This window comes from Sylvia atricapilla, chromosome 6, assembly GCF_009819655.1.
Source record: "Sylvia atricapilla isolate bSylAtr1 chromosome 6, bSylAtr1.pri, whole genome shotgun sequence".
Classification (NCBI taxonomy): domain Eukaryota; kingdom Metazoa; phylum Chordata; class Aves; order Passeriformes; family Sylviidae; genus Sylvia; species Sylvia atricapilla.
The window spans coordinates 850,256-864,127 of NC_089145.1; positions in this window are offsets into that span (position 1 = coordinate 850,256).

Below are 13,872 nucleotides of genomic sequence, written 5' to 3' on the forward strand. Positions count from 1 at the left end.
CACAGCCACCCCGGCTCTGCCAGGAACTGCTGGCTTATCTCTGTGTCCAGCGGGGGAGGAGGGGCGGGGATTTTCCATTCGGGATTGCTGGCGACCACTCGGACCACTTCAGTATCCGTGAGGCTGTGACGTTGTATGGGATTCATCCCGGTGTGTCCCAGAAGGAACCACCTCAATCCTCCACCCAAGGTCCTGGAATCCTGAGGAGCTCCACTGCTGGCTGGGCACTCTCCACCTGTGTCCCACTTGGGCTTTTCCAGGAAAATCCAGCCCTGAGAATCTAACTTCTGTACCAAGAAAAATGGTGGAGAAGGTCATCGTGGACCCTGCTGGGAAAGCAATCCAAGGACAGTGCCTTCGTCAGGTGCAGGCAGCTCAGGATAACGGCGAGGAATTCCCATCTAACTGGTTTCTTATCCTGCTGCCATAAGGTCACCTGGCTCAGAGGTGATGGGAAGGCAGAGCCTGTTCATTTTCGGGATTGTAAGTAGTAGGTTTGGCCCTGTCCCTTACAGAATTCCTCTGGAAGTGTGCAGCTGGGAGATGAGCAGGGACAGGATGTGCCGGCTGCAGTGCTGGATTTAACTGGGAAAGGGAACTTCTTTACTTTATTTGGATTCAGGAGGGTAATGCTGCAGAAAACACACGGGTGGTTTGGGGGCTGCTGAGCAAGGCTTTCCCTCCTCCAGCAGTTTGCAGTGTTCCGTGGGACAGTCCAGGAAGAGGCACCATCCTCAGGGATATTCCTTGTGCCTTAGGACAGCCTGTGGGACAGGAGCTGGGGAGCTTTTTGGGGCTGCCCTGCCCTACCTTGGTTTTTTCCCCCCAATTTTTGGAGGGATGTCCATGTGGAAAAGGCTTTATGGAAGCATCGAGCTGCTGGCCAGGGCACCTGGGCTCATTTTGTGCCTTCTTTGGGCGAGGAGGAAAACGGGGCTGGAGGAGTCTGGAGGGTGATGGTGTCACTTGGCACAGTGTGATGGGGGACCAGGTGAGTGAGGGATGAGGGGGCCCAGTGAGGTGTCCCCTCGAAAACAGGGAGATTTTAGCCCCCAAAAGCCGGAAATTTATGAGGGGCTTGTGTCTAAAATACTGAAAACTTCCAATATTCTAATTTTGGTATATTCTGAGACATTTTAAACGCATTGGAAAACAGATACTGAAATAACCCCCTGTATCTGTTGTGTTATGGGCAGGACATAGACTGTAAGGGCATCCCGGCACAGGGATGGGTGTCCCGGCACAGGGATCGCTGTCCCGGCACAGGGATCGCTGTCCCGGCACAGGGATGGGTGTCCCGGCACAGGGATCGCTGTCCCGGCACAGGGATGGGTGTCCTGGCACAGAGATCGCTGTCCCGGCACAGGGATGGGTGTCCCGGCACAGGGATCGCTGTCCCGGCATAGGGATGGGTGTCCCGGCACAGGGATGGGTGTCCCGGCACAGGGATCGCTGTCCCGGCACGGGGATGGGTGTCCCGGCACAGGGATCGCTGTCCCGGCACAGGGATGGGTGTCCTGGCACAGGGATGAGTGTCCCGGCACAGGGATGAGTGTCCCGGCACGGGGATTGCTGTCCTGGCACAGGGATGGGTGTCCCAGCACGGGGATTGCTGTCCCGGCACAGGGATGGGTGTCCCGGCACAGGGATGGGTGTCGCGGCACGGGGATGGGTGTCCCGGCACAGGGATGGGTGTCCCGGCACAGGGATCGCTGTCCCGGCACAGGGATGGGTGTCCTGGCACAGAGATCGCTGTCCCGGCACAGGGATGGGTGTCCCGGCACAGGGATCGCTGTCCCGGCACAGGGATGGGTGTCCTGGCACAGAGATCGCTGTCCCGGCACAGGGATGGGTGTCCCGGCACAGGGATCGCTGTCCCGGCATAGGGATGGGTGTCCCGGCACAGGGATGGGTGTCCCGGCACAGGGATCACTGTCCCGGCATAGGGATGGGTGTCCCGGCACAGGGATCGCTGTCCCGGCACGGGGATGGGTGTCCCGGCACAGGGATGGGTGTCCCGGCACAGGGATGGGTGTCCCGGCACAGGGATGGGTGTCGCGGCACGGGGATGGGTGTCCCGGCACAGGGATGGGTGTCCCGGGACGGGGATGGGTGTCCCGGCACAGGGATGGGTGTCCCGGCACAGGGATGGGTGTCCCGGCACAGGGGTGGGTGTCCCGGCACAGGGATGGGTGTCCCGGCACAGAGATCGCTGTCCCGGCACGGGGATGGGTGTCCCGGCACAGGGATCGCTGTCCCGGCACAGGGATGGGTGTCCCGGCACAGGGATCGCTGTCCCGGCACAGGGATGGGTGTCCCGGCACGGGGATGGGTGTCCTGGCACAGGGATGAGTGTCCCGGAACAGGGATGGGTGTCCCGGCACAGGGATCGCTGTCCCGGCAAAGGGATGGGGGTCCCGGAACTGGGATGGGTGTCCTGGCACGGGGATGGGTGTCCCGGCACAGGGACGGGTGTCCCGGCAAAGGGATGGGTGTCCCGGCAAAGGGATGGGTGTCCCGGCACGGGGATGGGTGTCCCGGCACGGGGATGGGTGTCTCAGCACAGGGATGGGTGTCCCGGCACAGGGATGGGTGTCCCGGCACAGGGATGAGTGTCCCGGCACAGGGATCGTTGTCCCGGCACAGGGATCGTTGTCCCGGCACAGGGATCGCTGTCCCGGCACAGGGATGGGTGTCCAGGCACGGGGATGGGTGTCCCGGCACAGGGATCACTGTCCCGGCACGGGGATGGGTGTCCCGGCACAGGGATCACTGTCCCGGCACGGGGATGGGTGTCCCGGCACGGGGATGGGTGTCCCGGCACAGGGATCGCTGTCCCGGCACAGGGATGGGTGTCCTGGCACGGTGATGGGTGTTCCGGCACAGGGATGAGTATCCCGGCACAGGGATGGGTGTCCCGGCACAGGGATGGGTGTCCCAAAACAGGGATCGCTGTCCCGGCACGGGGATGGGTGTCCCGGCACGGGGATGGGTGTCCCGGCACGGGGATGGGTGTCCCGGCACAGGGATTGGGTGTCCCGGCACAGGGATCGCTGTCCCGGCACAGGGATGAGTATCCCGGCACAGGGATGGGTGTCCCGGCACAGGGATGGGTGTCCCGACACAGGGACGGGTGTCCCGGCACAGGGACGGGTGTCCCGGCACAGGGACGGGTGTCCCGGCACAGGGATGAGTGTTCCAGCACAGGGGTGGGTGTCCCGGCACAGGGATGGGTATCCCGGCACAGGGATGGGTATCCCGGCACAGGGATAGGTGTCCCGGCACAGGGATGGGTGTCCCGGCACAGGGATGGGTGTCTCGACACAGGGATGGGTGTCCCGGCACGGGGATGGGTGTCTCGGCACAGGGATAGGTGTCCCGGCACGGGGATGAGTATCACGGCACAGGGATGAGTGTCCCGGCACAGGGATGAGTATCACGGCACAGGGATGGGTGTCCCGGCACAGGGATGGGTGTCCCGGCACAGGGATGGGTGTCCCGGCACGGGGATGAGTATCCCAGCACAGGGATGGGTGTCCCGGCACAGGGATGGGTGTCCCGGCACAGGGATGGGTGTCCCGGCACAGGGATCGCTGTCCCGGCTCAGGGATGGGTGTCCCGGCACAGGGATGGGTGTCCCGGCACAGAGATCGCTGTCCCGGCACAGGGATGGGTGTCCCGGCACAGGGATCGCTGTCCCGGCACAGGGATGGGTGTCCCGGCACGGGGATGGGTGTCCTGGCACAGGGATGAGTGTCCCGGAACAGGGATGGGTGTCCCGGCACAGGGATCGCTGTCCCGGCAAAGGGATGGGGGTCCCGGAACTGGGATGGGTGTCCTGGCACGGGGATGGGTGTCCCGGCACAGGGACGGGTGTCCCGGCAAAGGGATGGGTGTCCCGGCAAAGGGATGGGTGTCCCGGCACGGGGATGGGTGTCCCGGCACGGGGATGGGTGTCTCAGCACAGGGATGGGTGTCCCGGCACAGGGATGGGTGTCCCGGCACAGGGATGAGTGTCCCGGCACAGGGATCGTTGTCCCGGCACAGGGATCGTTGTCCCGGCACAGGGATCGCTGTCCCGGCACAGGGATGGGTGTCCAGGCACGGGGATGGGTGTCCCGGCACAGGGATCACTGTCCCGGCACGGGGATGGGTGTCCCGGCACAGGGATCGCTGTCCCGGCACAGGGATGGGTGTCCTGGCACGGTGATGGGTGTTCCGGCACAGGGATGAGTATCCCGGCACAGGGATGGGTGTCCCGGCACAGGGATGGGTGTCCCGGCACAGGGATGAGTATCCTGGCACAGGGATGGGTGTTCCGGCACAGGGATGGGTGTTCCGGCACAGGGATGGGTGTCCCGGCACAGGGATCACTGTCCCGGCACAGGGATGGGTGTTCCGGCACAGGGATGGGTGTTCCGGCACAGGGATGGTTATCCCGGCACAGGGATGGCTCTTCCGGCACAGGGATGGGTGTCCCGGCACAGGGATCACTGTCCCGGCACGGGGATGGGTGTCCCGGCACAGGGATCGCTGTCCCGGCACAGGGATGGATGTCCCGGCACGGGGATGGGTGTCCCGGCACAGGGATGGGTGTCCCGGCACAGGGATGGGTGTCCCGGCACGGGGATGGGTGTCCCGGCACAGGGACGGTTGTCCCGGCACAGGGATGGGTGTCCCGGCACAGGGATGGGTGTCCTGGCACAGGGATGGGTGTCCCGGCACGGGGATGGGTGTCCCGGCACAGGGATGGGTGTCCCGGCACGGGGATGGGTGTCCCGGCACAGGGATCGCTGTCCCGGCACAGGGATGGGTGTCCCGGCACGGGGATGGGTGTCCCGGCACAGAGATGGGTGTCCCGGCACAGGGACGGTTGTCCCGGCACAGGGATGGGTGTCCCGGCACAGGGATGGGTGTCCCGGCACAGGGATGGGTGTCCTGGCACAGGGATGAGTGTCCCAGCACAGGGATCGCTGTCCCGGCACAGGGATGGGTATCCCGGCACGGGGATGAGTGTCCCGGCACAGGGATGGGTGTCCCGGCACAGGGATGGGTATCCCGGCACGGGGATGGGTGTCCCGGCACGGGGATGGGTGACCCGGCACAGGGATCGTTGTCCCGGCACAGGGATGGGTGTCCCGGCACAGGGATGGGTGTCCCGGCACGGGGATGGGTGTCTCGGCACAGGGATAGGTGTCCCGGCACAGGGATGGGTGTCCCGGCACAGGGATGGGTGTCTTGGCACAGGGATGGGTATCCCGGCACAGGGATGGGTGTCCCGGCACAGGGACGGGTGTCCCGGCACAGGGATCTCTGTCCCGGCACGGGGATGGGTGTCCCGGCACGGGGATGGGTGTCCCGGCACGGGGATGGGTGTCCCAAAACAGGGATGGGTGTCCCGGCACAGGGATGGGTGTCCCAAAACAGGGATTGCTGTCCCGGCACGGGGATGGGTGTCCCGGCACGGGGATGGGTGTCCCGGCACAGGGATTGGGTGTCCCGGCACAGGGATCGCTGTCCCGGCACAGGGATGGGTGTCCAGGAACGGGGATGGGTGTCCTGGCACGGTGATGGGTGTTCCGGCACAGGGATGAGTATCCCGGCACAGGGATGGGTGTCCCGGCACAGGGATGGGTGTCCCGACACAGGGATGGGTGTCCCGGCACAGGGATGGGTGTCCCGGCACAGGGACGGGTGTCCCGGCACAGGGATGAGTGTTCCAGCACAGGGGTGGGTGTCCCGGCACAGGGATGGGTATCCCGGCACAGGGATGGGTGTCCCGGCACAGGGATGGGTGTCCCGGCACAGGGATGGGTGTCTCGACACAGGGATGGGTGTCCCGGCACGGGGATGGGTGTCTCGGCACAGGGATAGGTGTCCCGGCACAGGGATGGGTGTCCCGGCACAGGGATGGGTGTCTTGGCACAGGGATGGGTGTCCCGGCACAGGGATGGGTGTCCCGGCACAGGGATGAGTATCACGGCACAGGGATGAGTGTCCCGGCACAGGGATGAGTATCACGGCACAGGGATGGGTGTCCCGGCACAGGGATGGGTGTCCCGGCACAGGGATCGCTGTCCCGGCACAGGGATGGGTGTCCCGGCACGGGGATGAGTATCCCAGCACAGGGATGGGTGTCCCGCCACAGGGATGGGTGTCCCGGCACAGGGATGGGTGTCCCGGCACAGGGATCGCTGTCCCGGCTCAGGGATGGGTGTCCCGGCACAGGGATGGTTACCCCGGCACAGGGATGGGTATCCCGGCACAGGGATGGGTATCCCGGCACAGGGATGGTTGTCCCGGCACAGGGATGGTTGTCCCGGCAAAGGGATGGGTGTCCCGGCAAAGGGATGGATGTCCCGGCACAGGGATGGGTGTCTCGACACAGGGATGGGTGTCCCGGCACGGGGATTGCTGTCCCGGCACAGGGATAGGTGTCCTGGCACAGGGATCGTTGTCCCGGCACAGGGATGGATGTCCCGGCACGGGGACGGGTGTCCCGGCACAGGGATGGGTGTCCCGGCACAGGGACCGCTGTCCCGGCACAGGGATGGGTGTCCCGGCACAGGGATGGGTGTCCTGGCACAGGGATGGGTGTCTCGGCACAGGGATAGGTGTCCCGGCACAGGGATGGGTGTCCCGGCACAGGGATGGGTGTCTTGGCACAGGGATGGGTGTCCCGGCACAGGGATCGTTGTCCCGGCACAGGGATGGGTGTCCCAGCACAGGGATCGCTGTCCCGGCACAGGGATCGCTGTCCCGGCACGGGGATGGGTGTCCCGGCACAGGGATAGGTGTCCCGGCACAGGGATGGGTGTCCAGGCACGGGGATGGGTGTCCCGGCACAGGGATGGGTGTCCCGGCACAGGGATGGGTGTCCCGGCACAGGGATGGGTGTCCCGGCACGGGGACGGGTGTCCCGGCACAGGGATGGTTGTCCCGGCACAGGGATGGGTGTCCCGGCACGGGGATGGGTGTCCCGGCACAGGTATCACTGTCCCGGCACAGGGATGGGTGTCCCGGCACAGGGATGGGTGTCCTGGCACAGGGATGGGTGTCCCGGCACAGGGATGGGTGTCCCGGCACAGGGATGGGTGTCCCGGCACAGGGACGGGTGTCCCGGCACAGGGATGGGTGTTCCGGCACAGGGATCGCTGTCCCGGCACGGGGATGGGTGTCTCGGCACAGGGATGGGTGTCCCGGCACAGGGATGGGTGTCCCGGCACAGGGATGGGTGTCTTGGCACAGGGATGGGTGTCTCGACACAGGGATGGGTGTCCCGGCACGGGGATTGCTGTCCCGGCACAGGGACGGGTGTCCTGGCACAGGGATCGTTGTCCCGGCACAGGGATGGATGTCCCGGCACAGGGATGGGTGTCTTGGCACAGGGATGGGTGTCCCGGCACGGGGACGGGTGTCCCGGCACAGGGATGGGTGTCCCGGCACAGGGATGAGTATCCCGGCACAGGGATGGGTGTCCCGGCACAGGGATGGGTGTCCCGACACAGGGATGGGTGTCCCGGCACAGGGATGGGTGTCCCGGCACAGGGACGGGTGTCCCGGCACAGGGATGAGTGTTCCAGCACAGGGGTGGGTGTCCCGGCACAGGGATGGGTATCCCGGCACAGGGATGGGTGTCCCGGCACAGGGATGGGTGTCCCGGCACAGGGATGGATGTCCCGGCACAGGGATGGGTGTCTCGACACAGGGATGGGTGTCCCGGCACGGGGATGGGTGTCTCGGCACAGGGATAGGTGTCCCGGCACAGGGATGGGTGTCCCGGCACAGGGATGGGTGTCTTGGCACAGGGATGGGTGTCCCGGCACAGGGATGGGTGTCCCGGCACAGGGATGAGTATCACGGCACAGGGATGGGTGTCCCGGCACAGGGATGGGTGTCCCGGCACAGGGATGGGTGTCCCGGCACGGGGATGAGTATCCCAGCACAGGGATGGGTGTCCCGCCACAGGGATGGGTGTCCCGGCACAGGGATGGGTGTCCCGGCACAGGGATCGCTGTCCCGGCTCAGGGATGGGTGTCCCGGCACAGGGATGGTTACCCCGGCACAGGGATGGGTATCCCGGCACAGGGATGGGTATCCCGGCACAGGGATGGTTGTCCCGGCACAGGGATGGTTGTCCCGGCAAAGGGATGGGTGTCCCGGCACAGGGATGGTTGTCCCGGCACAGGGATGGGTGTCCCGGCACAGGGATGGATGTCCCGGCACAGGGATAGGTGTCCTGGCACAGGGATCGTTGTCCCGGCACAGGGATGGATGTCCCGGCACGGGGACGGGTGTCCCGGCACAGGGATGGGTGTCCCGGCACAGGGACCGCTGTCCCGGCACAGGGATGGGTGTCCCGGCACAGGGATGGGTGTCCTGGCACAGGGATGGGTGTCTCGGCACAGGGATAGGTGTCCCGGCACAGGGATGGGTGTCCCGGCACAGGGATGGGTGTCTTGGCACAGGGATGGGTGTCCCGGCACAGGGATCGTTGTCCCGGCACAGGGATGGGTGTCCCGGCACAGGGATCGCTGTCCCGGCACAGGGATCGCTGTCCCGGCACGGGGATGGGTGTCCCGGCACAGGGATAGGTGTCCCGGCACAGGGATGGGTGTCCAGGCACGGGGATGGGTGTCCCGGCACAGGGATGGGTGTCCCGGCACAGGGATGGGTGTCCCGGCACAGGGATGGGTGTCCCGGCACGGGGACGGGTGTCCCGGCACAGGGATGGTTGTCCCGGCACAGGGATGGGTGTCCCGGCACGGGGATGGGTGTCCCGGCACAGGTATCACTGTCCCGGCACAGGGATGGGTGTCCTGGCACAGGGATAGGTGTCCCAGCACAGGGATCGCTGTCCCGGCACAGGGGTCGCTGTCCCGGCACGGGGATGGGTGTCCCGGCACAGGGATGGGTGTCCCGGCACAGGGATGGGTGTCCCGGCACAGGGATGGGTGTCTTGGCACAGGGATGGGTGTCCCGGCACAGGGATGGGTGTCTCGACACAGGGATGGGTGTCCCGGCGCGGGGATTGCTGTCCCGGCACAGGGACGGGTGTCCTGGCACAGGGATCGTTGTCCCGGCACAGGGATGGATGTCCCGGCACAGGGATGGGTGTCTTGGCACAGGGATGGGTGTCCCGGCACGGGGACGGGTGTCCCGGCACGGGGATGGGTGTCTCGGCACAGGGATAGGTGTCCCGGCACAGGGATGGGTGTCCCGGCACAGGGATGGGTGTCCAGGCACGGGGATGGGTGTCCTGGCACGGTGATGGGTGTTCCGGCACAGGGATGAGTATCCCGGCACAGGGATGGGTGTCCCGGCACAGGGATGGGTGTCCCGGCACAGGTATCACTGTCCCGACACAGGGATGGGTGTCCCGACACAGGGATGGGTGTCCCGGCACAGGGATGGGTGTCCTGGCACAGGGATGGGTGTCCCGGCACGGGGACGGGTGTCCCAGCACAGGGATGGTTGTCCCGGCACAGGGATGGGTGTCCCGGCACGGGGATGGGTGTCCCGGCACAGGGATCGCTGTCCCGGCACGGGGATGGGTGTCTCGGCACAGGGATGGGTGTCTCGGCACAGGGATGGGTATCCCGGCACAGGGATGGGTGTCCCGGCACAGGGATTGGTGTCCCTGCACGGGGATGGGTGTCCCGGCACAGGGATGGGTGTCCCGGCACAGGGATTGGTGTCCCTGCACGGGGATGGGTGTCCCGGCACAGGGATAGGTGTCCCGGCACAGGGACGGGTGTCCCGGCACGGGGATTGCTGTCCCAGCACAGGGACGGGTGTCCTGGCACAGGGATCGTTGTCCCGGCACAGGGATGGATGTCCCGGCACAGGGATGGGTGTCTTGGCACAGGGATGGGTGTCCCGGCACGGGGACGGGTGTCCCGGCACGGGGATGGGTGTCTCGGCACAGGGATCGTTGTCCCGGCACAGGGATGGGTGTCCCGGCACGGGGATGGGTGTCCCGGCACAGGGGTCGCTGTCCCGGCACAGGGATGGGTGTCTCGGCACAGGGATGGGTGTCCCGGCACAGGGATGGGTGTCCCGGCACAGGGATCGCTGTCCCGGCACAGGGATCGCTGTCCCGGCACAGGGATGGGTGTCCCGGCACAGGGATGGGTGTCCCGGCACAGGGATGGGTGTCCCGGCACAGGGATAGGTGTCCCGGCACAGGGATGGGTGTCCTGGCACGTGGATGGGTGTCCCGGCACAGGGATGGGTGTCCCGGCACAGGGATGGGTGTCCCGGCACAGGGATGGGTGTCCCGGCACAGGGATGAGTATCCTGGCACAGGGATGGGTGTTCCGGCACAGGGATGGGTGTTCCGGCACAGGGATGGGTGTCCCGGCACAGGGATCACTGTCCCGGCACAGGGATGGGTGTTCCGGCACAGGGATGGGTGTTCCGGCACAGGGATGGTTATCCCGGCACAGGGATGGCTCTTCCGGCACAGGGATGGGTGTCCCGGCACAGGGATCACTGTCCCGGCACGGGGATGGGTGTCCCGGCACAGGGATCGCTGTCCCGGCACAGGGATGGATGTCCCGGCACGGGGATGGGTGTCCCGGCACAGGGATGGGTGTCCCGGCACAGGGATGGGTGTCCCGGCACGGGGATGGGTGTCCCGGCACAGAGATGGGTGTCCCGGCACAGGGACGGTTGTCCCGGCACAGGGATGGGTGTCCCGGCACAGGGATGGGTGTCCTGGCACAGGGATGAGTGTCCCAGCACAGGGACCGCTGTCCCGGCACAGGGATGGGTATCCCGGCACGGGGATGGGTGTCCCGGCACAGGGATGGGTGTCCCGGCACAGGGATGGGTATCCCGGCACGGGGATGGGTGTCCCGGCACGGGGATGGGTGTCCCGGCACAGGGATCGTTGTCCCGGCACAGGGATGGGTGTCCCGGCACAGGGATGGGTGTCCCGGCACGGGGATGGGTGTCTCGACACAGGGATGGGTGTCCCGGCACGGGGATTGCTGTCCCGGCACAGGGACGGGTGTCCTGGCACAGGGATCGTTGTCCCGGCACAGGGATGGATGTCCCGGCACAGGGATGGGTGTCTTGGCACAGGGATGGGTGTCCCGGCACGGGGACGGGTGTCCCGGCACGGGGATGGGTGTCTCGGCACAGGGATAGGTGTCCCGGCACAGGGATGGGTGTCCCGGCACAGGGATGGGTGTCCAGGCACGGGGATGGGTGTCCTCGCACGGTGATGGGTGTTCCGGCACAGGGATGAGTATCCCGGCACAGGGATGGGTGTCCCGGCACGGGGACGGGTGTCCCGGCACAGGGATGAGTATCCCGGCACAGGGATGAGTATCCCGGCACAGGGATGGGTGTCCCGGCACAGGGATCGCTGTCCCGGCACAGGGATCGCTGTCCCGGCACGGGGATGGGTGTCCCGGCACAGGGATGGGTGTCCTGGCACAGGGATGGGTGTCCCGGCACGGGGACGGGTGTCCCGGCACAGGGATGGTTGTCCCGGCACAGGGATGGGTGTCCCGGCACGGGGATGGGTGTCCCGGCACAGGTATCACTGTCCCGGCACAGGGATGGGTGTCCTGGCACAGGGATAGGTGTCCCAGCACAGGGATCGCTGTCCCGGCACGGGGATGGGTGTCCCGGCACAGGGATGGGTGTCCCGGCACAGGGATGGGTGTTCCGGCACAGGGATCGCTGTCCCGGCACGGGGATGGGTGTCCCGGCACAGGGATGGCTGTCCCGGCACAGGGATGGGTGTCCCGGCACAGGGATGGGTGTCTCGGCACAGGGATGGGTATCCCGGCACAGGGATGGGTGTCCCGGCACAGGGATGGGTGTCCTGGCACGTGGATGGGTGTCCCGGCACAGGGATGGGTGTCCCAAAACAGGGATGGGTGTCCCGGCACAGGGATCGCTGTCCCGGCACGGGGATGGGTGTCGCGGCACGGGGATGGGTGTCCCGGCACAGGGATGGGTGTCTCGGCACAGGGATAGGTGTCCCGGCACAGGGATGGGTGTCCCGGCACAGGGATGGGTGTCCCGGCGCAGGGATCGCTGTCCCGGCACAGGGATGGGTGTCCAGGCACGGGGATGGGTGTCCTGGCACGGTGATGGGTGTTCCGGCACAGGGATGAGTATCCCGGCACAGGGATGGGTGTCCCGGCACAGGGATGGGTGTCCCGGCACAGGGATGAGTATCACGGCACAGGGATGGGTATCCCGGCACAGGGATGGTGTCCCGGCACGGGGATGGGTGTCCCGGCACAGGGATGGGTGTCCCGGCACGGGGACGGGTGTCCCGGCACAGGGATGGGTGTCCCGGCACAGGGATGGGTGTCTTGGCACAGGGATGGGTGTCCCGGCACAGGGATGGGTGTCCCGGCACGGGGATGGGTGTCCCGGCACAGGGCTGGGTGTCCCGGCACAGGTATCACTGTCCCGACACAGGGATAGGTGTCCCGGCACAGGGATGGGTATCCCGGCACAGGGATGGGTGTCCCGACACAGGGATGGGTGTCCCGGCACAGGGATGGGTGTCTCGACACAGAGACGGGTGTCCCGGCACAGGGCTGGGTGTCCCGGCACAGGTATCACTGTCCCGGCACAGGGATAGGTGTCCTGGCACAGGGATCGTTGTCCCGGCACAGGGATGGGTGTCCCGGCACGGGGATGGGTGTCCCGCACAGGGATGGGTGTCCCGGCACAGGGATGGGTGTCCCGGCACGGGGATGGGTGTCTTGGCACAGGGATGGGTGTCCCGGCACAGGGATCGTTGTCCCGGCACAGGGATGGGTGTCCCGGCACAGGGATGGGTGTCCCGGCACAGGGATCGCTGTCCCGGCACGGGGATGGGTGTCCCGGCACAGGGATGGGTGTCCCGGCACAGGGATGGGTGTCCCGGCACAGGGATGGTTGTCCCGGCACAGGGATGAGTATCACGGCACAGGGATGGGTGTCTCGGCACAGGGATGAGTATCACGGCACAGGGATGGGTGTCTCGGCACAGGGATGAGTGACCCAGCACAGGGATCACTGTCCCGGAACAGGGATGGGTGTCCCGGCACAGGGATGGGTGTCCCAGCACGGGGATGGGTGTCCCGGCACAGGGATGGGTGTCCCGGCACGGGGACGGGTGTCCCGGCACAGGGATGGGTGTCCCAGCACGGGGATGGGTGTCCCGGCACAGGGATGGGTGTCCCGGCACGGGGACGGGTGTCCCGGCACAGGGATGGGTGTCCCGGCACAGGGATCGCTGTCCCGGCACAGGGATGGGTGTCCCGGCACAGGGATGGGTGTCCCGGCACGGGGATGGGTGTCCCGGCACGGGGATGGGTGTCCCGGCACAGGGATGGGTGTCCCGGCACAGAGTTGGGTATCCCGGCACAGGGATGGGTGTCCCGGCACAGGGATGGGTGTCCCGGCACAGGGATGGGTGTCCCGGTACGGGGATGCGTGTCCCGGCACAGAGTTGGGTGTCCCGGCACAGGGATGGGTGTCCCGGCACAGGGATGGGTGTCCCGGCACAGGGATGGGTGTCCCGGCACAGGGATTGCTGTCCCGGCACAGGGATGGGTGTCCCGGCACAGGGATGGGTGTCCCGGCACAGGGACGGGTGTCCCGGCACGGGGATGGGTGTCCCGGCACGGGGATGGGTGTCCCGGCACAGGGATAGTTATCCCGGCACAGGGATGGCTCTTCCGGCACAGGGATGGGTGTCCCGGCACAGGGATGGGTGTCCCGGCACAGGGATGGGTGTCTCGGCACGGGAATCGCTGTCCCAGCAAAGAAAGAAGCGGAGTCTTCAAGGTCTTGTTTTCTCGATTTCTCATGTTGTTCTTTATTTCCTATCTCACAATGTTCTCCGTTCCCAGC